Source organism: Tachyglossus aculeatus, chromosome 19 (assembly GCF_015852505.1).
Source record: "Tachyglossus aculeatus isolate mTacAcu1 chromosome 19, mTacAcu1.pri, whole genome shotgun sequence".
NCBI classification, from domain to species: Eukaryota; Metazoa; Chordata; class Mammalia; order Monotremata; family Tachyglossidae; genus Tachyglossus; species Tachyglossus aculeatus.
This window is the reverse complement of record NC_052084.1, coordinates 20,088,188-20,095,991: the sequence shown is the minus strand read 5'-3', so window position 1 is coordinate 20,095,991 and position 7,804 is coordinate 20,088,188. Positions and strand designations below refer to the sequence as shown.

The 7,804-nt window shown below is 41.1% G+C and overlaps 1 non-coding gene across 1 annotated transcript; it reads right to left on the bottom strand.

Annotated features, from left to right (window-relative positions):
* Window positions 1-5,914: 5,914 nt before the first annotated feature.
* Window positions 5,915-6,052, bottom strand: LOC119941044. The gene has a single exon (XR_005455082.1). It is a non-coding gene; the product is annotated as a small nucleolar RNA SNORA7 (small nucleolar RNA).
* Between the last annotated feature and the right edge of the window lie 1,752 nt (window positions 6,053-7,804).

Genomic DNA, 7,804 nt, shown 5'->3' with positions numbered 1-7,804 from the left:
ATTATCAGTTTGACCTTTTTCATGCACATGTACTAACTTTAAGTAGATTTCAATTTATTTTTGATTCCTTTCCCTCGCCTACCCTCTGGTGGAGATGTTGCTGAGGAGAAAAATGGCCTAAAGGTGAGAATCCTAGAAAAAGAAAGAGAACATTGAAGGATTTGGGTATCTGATAGTTGGATAATCACCATTTGAGTTAGCTCTACAGCAGTGAAAATCAAAGCCTCACAGATGTGGCATTTCTGACAAGTTTTCTGCACAATTTCATGTTATTTTGCCTTTAGAATTTGAACAGACATATAGAGTGACTTTCCATTATTCCTGTTGATAATATTAAAAGTAAGAGATTCATCCCGGAATTCTCAAACTGTTTTCTTTCCAAGAACCCAATTTCCCTTGTATTATCTCATTTCACCCCAACTAGTTATCAGCATTATCCCAAGTGATTTTCATGTAGTGAGAAAGTAGAGTTTACTAATTTAATTTTATTGCAGAATTCCTTAAGTTTTTTATGGTATTTCTTAGGTGCTTACTATGTGCCAGTCTCTGTTCTAAGCACTGGGGAAGATACAAGGTAATCAGGTTGGACACAGTCCACATCCCACAGGGGTCTCACGGACTTAATCCAAATTTTGTAGGAAGGTAATTGAGGCACGGAGAAATGAAGTGACTTTCTCCAGGTCACACAGCAGACAATAGGTGGAGCTGGGATAAAACTCCAGGTCCTCTGACTCCCAAGCCCATGCCCTTTCCTCTAAGTCACACTGTTTCCGCTTGTCAATTGAAGTATCGATTTAACTAAGAAGTTGCAGGTTTGTGAAGTGAACCTCTGGGTCATATTCCTCTGGGAACACAGCAGATGGCAGTGTATAACACAATTTACTGGTTTTCTGGTTACCATTTCCTCCAGCAAATGACAGAAAAAAGCCAACAGGTTCCATCAATAGGCACAATGTGTGGTAATAATAATAACAATGTTAATAATAATTATGGCATTTGTTTAGTGCTTATTATGTGCCAGGCACTGTACTAAGTACTGGGTGGATATGAGCAAATTGGGTTGGACACAGTCCCTGCCCTGCATAGGGCTCAAAGTCTTATTACTTCATTTTACAGATGAGGCAACTGAGGCACAGGGAAGTGAAGTGACTTGTCAAAGGTCACACAACAGACAAGTAGTGGAGCCGGGATTAGAACCCGTGTCCTTCTGTCTCCCATGCCAGTGCTCTATCCAATAGGCCATGTTCCTTCCTAGGTATTCCTAGGGTCATCAGGAGATGTGAGGCCTCCTGAGCAAGAAACCTATATGCAACTGATTCTGCCAGATAAAGAGTGTTTATCTTCACTGACATCAGAGAAATCGGACCAAGTACAAGCATGGAGGGAATGTGTCAACAACTCTTTTACATTGTACTCTCTCAAGAGCTTAGCAGAGTGCTCTCCACACAGTGTTCAAAAAATATCATTAATTGATTAATGTTCTAGAATCTCTACTCAGATATTAATAATAATAACAACAATAATGATGACATTTATTAAGCGCTTCCTATGTGTAAAGCACTGTTCTAAGTGATGGGGAGGTTACAAGGTGATCAGGTTATCCCACAGGGGGCTCACAGTCTTCATCTCCATTTTACAGATGAGGTAACTGAGGCACAGAGAAGTTAAGTGACTTGCCCAAAGTCACACATATGACAATTGGTGGAGCTGGGATTTGAACCCATGACCTCTGACTCCAAAGCCCGTGCTCTTTTCCAGAGCCATACTGCTTCTCACTGCTTCTCAGATGGGTTGAGTAGCCTTTTAGCATGTGGCAGAGCTTTTTCTCTTTTTCGTTTTTTTGACTTTTCTTACACTATGTCCTTTGCTGAGGTTTGAAGTGACAATCCAGCCTCCTTGGTAAGAGACTATCCACTAACTGTGTACAAGAAATGTACCTGCCAACACTGTCATTACTCTCCCAACAGCTCAGTACAGTGTTGGATACACAGAAAGCGCTCAATAAATATCACTGATTGATATGTTCCATAGGCATGTACTTCAGTAGTCCAAGTGATTTTGTGATTCTAGTTATATAAATCATAGATTAGAAATGTTCTGAAACCAATCAATGGTCTCTACTGAGTGATTACTGTGTGCAGAGCACTGTACTAAGCACATGGGAGAATACGATCTAACAGCATTGGTAGACACATTCTCTGACCACAAACTTGCAGCTCTGATGTGAGCATTGGTTTGAACCATATGGAGGTGCCCTAAAGAGTAATTTAACCTAGTGTTTGTAGTCCCTAATGATTGTACAGCATTTATATGGAACTTTCCTCTCTTTACTAAGCACGTACCAGCCAGTTTTATCATTAGTTAGTACCCAGTGACTCTGAGAATTTTTGGTATTTATCATCTCCATAGAATAAGTCAAGAAATAAGAGTAAGATGAGTTCAGTGATTTGCTCAAGGACATTTAGCGAGTCTATGGCAGAGCAGGGATTTTGAAATGCAGGCAGTTTGATCTCTTCCTCTGCATTCAGATAATTTTCTTTTTACAATGGCATGCCCCAGGTGGAAGCACAGGACAATCAGATTAGCCTCAGAAAGAACAATCTATCATGTTTAATGAGTGCTTATTGTGTGCAGAACACTGTATTAAGCACTTGGGAGAGTGCAATATAGCAGAGTTGGCAAACACATAGGTAGATGAAATAAAGTAGGTTTATTTTATTTTGTTTTGTTCTGTAGTCTGTCTCTCCTCTTCTAGAATGTGAGCCCATTGTTGGGTAGGGGTTGTCTCTGTTGCCGAATTGTACTTTCCAAGCACTTAATACAGTGTTCTGCACACAGTAAGCACTCAATAAATATGAATGAATGGATAAATGAATGAATTAAGTTTAGTAGAGGTCCTTGGAATGAAAATTCCTAGAGGTCAGGGTGGGTCATGGGCTCTATAGGAAACTTAGATCTACCAACATCATTACAATAGCAAAACCGATTTTCAGAGTACAATAAACACTTGATTATCTGTGCCAATGGAAAGAAACTGTGTTAAAGTTTACTTGTACATATTTACTGTTCTATTTATTTTGTTAATGATGTGCATTTAGCTTTAATTCTATTTGTTCTGATGACTTGACACCTGTCCACATGTTTTGTTTTGTTGTCTGTCTCCCCCTTCTAGACTGTATGCCCGTTGTTGGGTAGGGACCGTCTCTGTATGTTGCCAACTTGTACAACCCAAGCACTTAGTACAGTGCTCTGCACACAGTAAGTGCTCAATAATTACAATTGAATGAATGAATGAATGAAAGAATGAATGAATATAGATCTTCTCAAATTTGCTTCCCTACTCGGTGGGTCCTGGAGACATTATTTCTTCCCCATTCACTAGGTTCTCAGAGGATTTATTGTGGGTAGGGAACATGTCTACCAACTCTATGATATTATACTCTCCCAAGCACTTAGTAGAGTGCTCTGCACATGGTAATCACACATGAAATATGACTGATTGAGTGATTGATTGATTTTTTTTACTACTGCCCATCCAAAAATATGTGGCCATCTTCTTCTCTGGCCCTACGTATTCCCGGAGAAGCAAGAGAGAGGAGAAGCTCCCCTTACCCAGGTGGAGAGTGAAAGCTTCCCAGGATCTGGTGAGTTGAAGAATTACACAGTTGTCTCCCTTACCCACAATTTATTTCAATGTCCGTGTCTCCCACTAGACTGTAAGGTCCTTAGAGAAGCAATGTGACCTAGTAGAAGGAGGTTGGGATTAGGACCTAGATTCTCATCCTGACTTCTCCACTTATCTGCTGTGTGACCTTAGCCTAGTCACTTCACTTCTCTGGACCTCAGTTCCCTCATCTGTAAAATGGGGATTCAACATCTGTTCTCCCTATTACTTAGACTGTGAGCCCCCTGTGACCGCTCATTCATTCATTCAACCATATTTAGTCAGTGCTTATGTGTAGAGCACTGTACTAAGCTCTTGGGAGAGCACAATACAACAATAAGCAGACACATTCCATGCTCACAATGAGCTACCCAAGCACTTAGTATGGCAGGAGAGGGACTATGTCCCACCTGATTATCTTGTATCTATTCCAGCACTTAAAACAGTGCTTCCCACATAATAAGTGCTTAATAAATGTCATAATTATTACTATTGCAATGCTTGACACAGTAGTAATAATTATGGTATTTTTAAAGTGCCTATTATGTGCCGAGCACTGTTCTAAGCCCTGAGATAGATACAACATAATCAGGTTGTTCCCACGTGGGGCTCACAGTCTTAATCCCCATTTTTCAGATGAGCTAAGGCACAGAGAAGTTAAGTGATTTGCCCAAGGATGCAGAGCAGACAAGTGGCAGAGCTGAGATTAGAACACTTGTCCTCTGACTCCCAAGTCTGTGCTCTTTCCACTAAGCCACACTGCTTCTCTTAATTACTATTATTATGTGCAAAGCACTGAACTAAGCACTTGGGAAAGCACAATACAACAGAGTAGGTGTATCACAAAATCTTAAACATGTTTTTTAATCCTTCTCCCATAATTCATTTTAATGTTTCTCGCTCCCCTCTCTTCCCCCTCTAGACTGTAAACTTCTTGTCAGCAAGGGATATAATAATGATAATAATAATGATAATAATAATTGTGATATTTGTTAAGCACTTACTATGTGCCAGGCACTGTACTAAGGGCTGGGGTGGATACAAGAAAATTGGGTTGGACACAGTCCCTGTTCCACATGGGGCTCACAGTCTCAATCTCCATTTTACAGATGAAGTAATTGAGGTCCAGGGAAGTTCAGCAGGCAAGTGGCAGAGCCGGGATTAGAACTTTTGACCTTCTTGGGGAAGCAGCATGGCTCAATGTAAAGAGCACAGGCTTTGGAGTCAGAGTTCATGGGTTCAAATCCCGGCTCCGCCAATTGTCAGCTGTGTGACTTTTGGCAAGTGACTTAACTTCTCTGTTCCTCAGTTACCTCATCTGGAAAATGGGGATTAAGACTGTGAGCCCCCTGTGGGACAACCTGATCACCTTGTAACCGCTCCAGTACTTAGAACAGTGCTTTGCACATAGTAAATGCTTAATAAATGCCATCATTATTATTATTCTCAATCTCAGGCCTGTGCTCTCTCCATGTAGGGGATGTGTCTACCAACTTTGTTTTATTGTAATCTCCCAAACACTTAATAAAGTGCTCTGCACAGTAAGCACTCAGTAAATACCACTGATTGATTCTTCCTCCTGGCTTGTATTAATTCATTCATTCAATCTTATTTATTGAGTGCTTACTGTGTGCAGAGCACTGTACTAAGCATTTGGAAAGTACAATTCAGCAATAGAGACAATCCCTGTCCACACTGGGTTTACAGTCTAGAAGGGGGGAGAAAGACATCAAAACAGGTAAACAGGCATCAATATAAATAGATAGAATTATAGATATATACATATATGACTGTGCGACTTTGGGCAAGTCACTTAACTTCTCTGTACCTCAGTTACCTCATCAATAAAATGGGTATTAAGACTGTGAGCCCCACATGGGACAACCTGATAACCTTTTTCTATCCCAGTGCTTAGAACAGTGCTTGGCACATAGTAAGTGCTTATCAAATACCATCATTATTATTATTATCTACAAAAGTGCTGTTGTACCCCAGGGCTTAGTAAAGTTCTTGGCACAAAATTTTGTCTTGTCTTATGCCATTAAGTCATCTCTGACCCACAGTGATGCCACGGATACATCTCTCCCAGAATGCCCCAACTCCATCTGCAATGTTCTGGTAGTGTTCCATAGAGTTTTCTTGGTAAAAATGCAGAAGTGGTTTACCACTGCCTTCTTCCACGCAGTAAGATTGAATCTCTGCCCTTCGACTCTCTCCTGTGTTGCTGCTGCCCAGCACAGGTGAGTTTAGACTTGTAGCAGATTGCCTTCCACTCGCTAGCCACTGGCCAAGCTAGGAATGGAATGGGTAGACCTCTGCATGACTTTCCCTCTCATAGTCAAGACTGGTAGAGTATTGGAAACTCTCCTGGTGTGACCCTGAGAGGGGTGGCACATAGCAGGCATGTAAAAATACTAATATTATTATCAATAAATTTCTACAGTAAAGTCATAAGAAACCTTGGGGGCAGGGATTATTTCTACTATTATTTTCTCCCAAGTGGTTAGTACAGTTTTCTAAAGTAGACACTCAATAAATATGTGGAGATATCAACTGGCCTAGGCGTGAGCAAGGTCATTCAGGAACTTTCTAGTTTTCAAGGAAGTATATAGTGGGTGTCTATTCTAACTTGAAGGTCTCACGTTTTAAGATATATGGCCAATTTAGTGTTCAAAACACTTCAGAAATCTAAGCAAATGGCTTTTGGAAGAAAAGAGGGAAGAGCCATTATAAGTACATAATTGTAAACCTCTTTTATTCTGTTTCCCAGAATAGGTAGGAAATCAAAATTGACATAAAATTGTATTGATTTTATACGAGCTGTTGTGAGTGGTTATGTGTGTGTAAACGTGGGAATTGCAAAATCCTTTCTTAGTAAGCAGAATGTATACAAAACATTCACTTCATTGAATCTCCCAGAGCCACACAACATGACTTTTCATTATAAGAAAAAAAGAGGGAAATACATAAGAGGGGCTTTAATCCACCCAGAAATTTTCCATTCTTATTCTCAAATGCTCCAGCCGGCTGCTGGGAAAACATAGGCAGGGAAGGAACGACAGTGGAGAGAGATCTGGAAGCCAGGAGATGGTGGGCACAAGAAGCTACGCACAAAATGGGAAAAGCCACCCAGCCACAACTGCTGCTGTTGGAAAAACGTAATGCATGTCTTCAGCAAACACATCAGCTCCTCGCAGGAAGAGGAGGAGGTGGTTAATGGCTCTGATCATTTTTCTCCGTGACGGCATCCTACTTAAATTGTGTTTGTTTCACCAGGTTGTCTTTTCAACCAAAGAAGTTGAGTGAACAAGGTATAGTAGTGGCTCAGTGGAAAGAGCATGGGCTTTGGAGTCAGAGGTCATGGCTTCAAATCCCGGCTCCGCCAACTGTCAGCTGTGTGACTTTGGGCAAGTCACTTAGCTTCTATGTGCCTCAGTTACCTCATCTGCAAAATGGGGATTAAAACTGTGAGCCCCCCGTGGGACAAACTGATCACCTTGTAACCTCCCCAGCTCTTAGAACAGTGCTTTGCACATAGTAAGCACTTAACAAATACCATCATTATTATTAATCAGTTCTCTGCTAATGTTGAGGTTATGTTCTTGAAGAACTACATGTTAAGGAAGATTTGTTTTATGCCACTCATACCTTGACCAATGTTGCACACTCACCTAGACCTGTTTCTTCCAACATAATAATAATAATAGTTGTATTTGTTGAGCGCTTACTAAGTGCCATGCATTGTACTAAGCACTGGGGTGGGTTGAAGCAACTTGGATTGGACACAGTCCCTGTCCCACGTGGGGCTCATGGTCTTAATCCCCATTTTACAGAGGAGGGAATGGAGGCCCAGAGAAGTGAAGTGTCTTGCTCAAGGTCACACAGCAGACAAGTGGAGCAGTCAGGAGTAGAACCCGGGTCCTTCTGATTTCCAGGCCCGTGTTCTCTCCACTAGACCATGCGGCTTTTGCATTTGATTTAGGCAGATGCACATGGTTGGAAGAATGTTTCCTAATTCTGCTGTCATGGTCCATCACAAGAGTTTAGTGAGAGCACATGTTTTAGGACAATTGACTATAATTTTGGAATTGTATTTGGCTAGAGGGAAAGTTCAGTTGTGGGTTCTGATGCTCTTCCAGG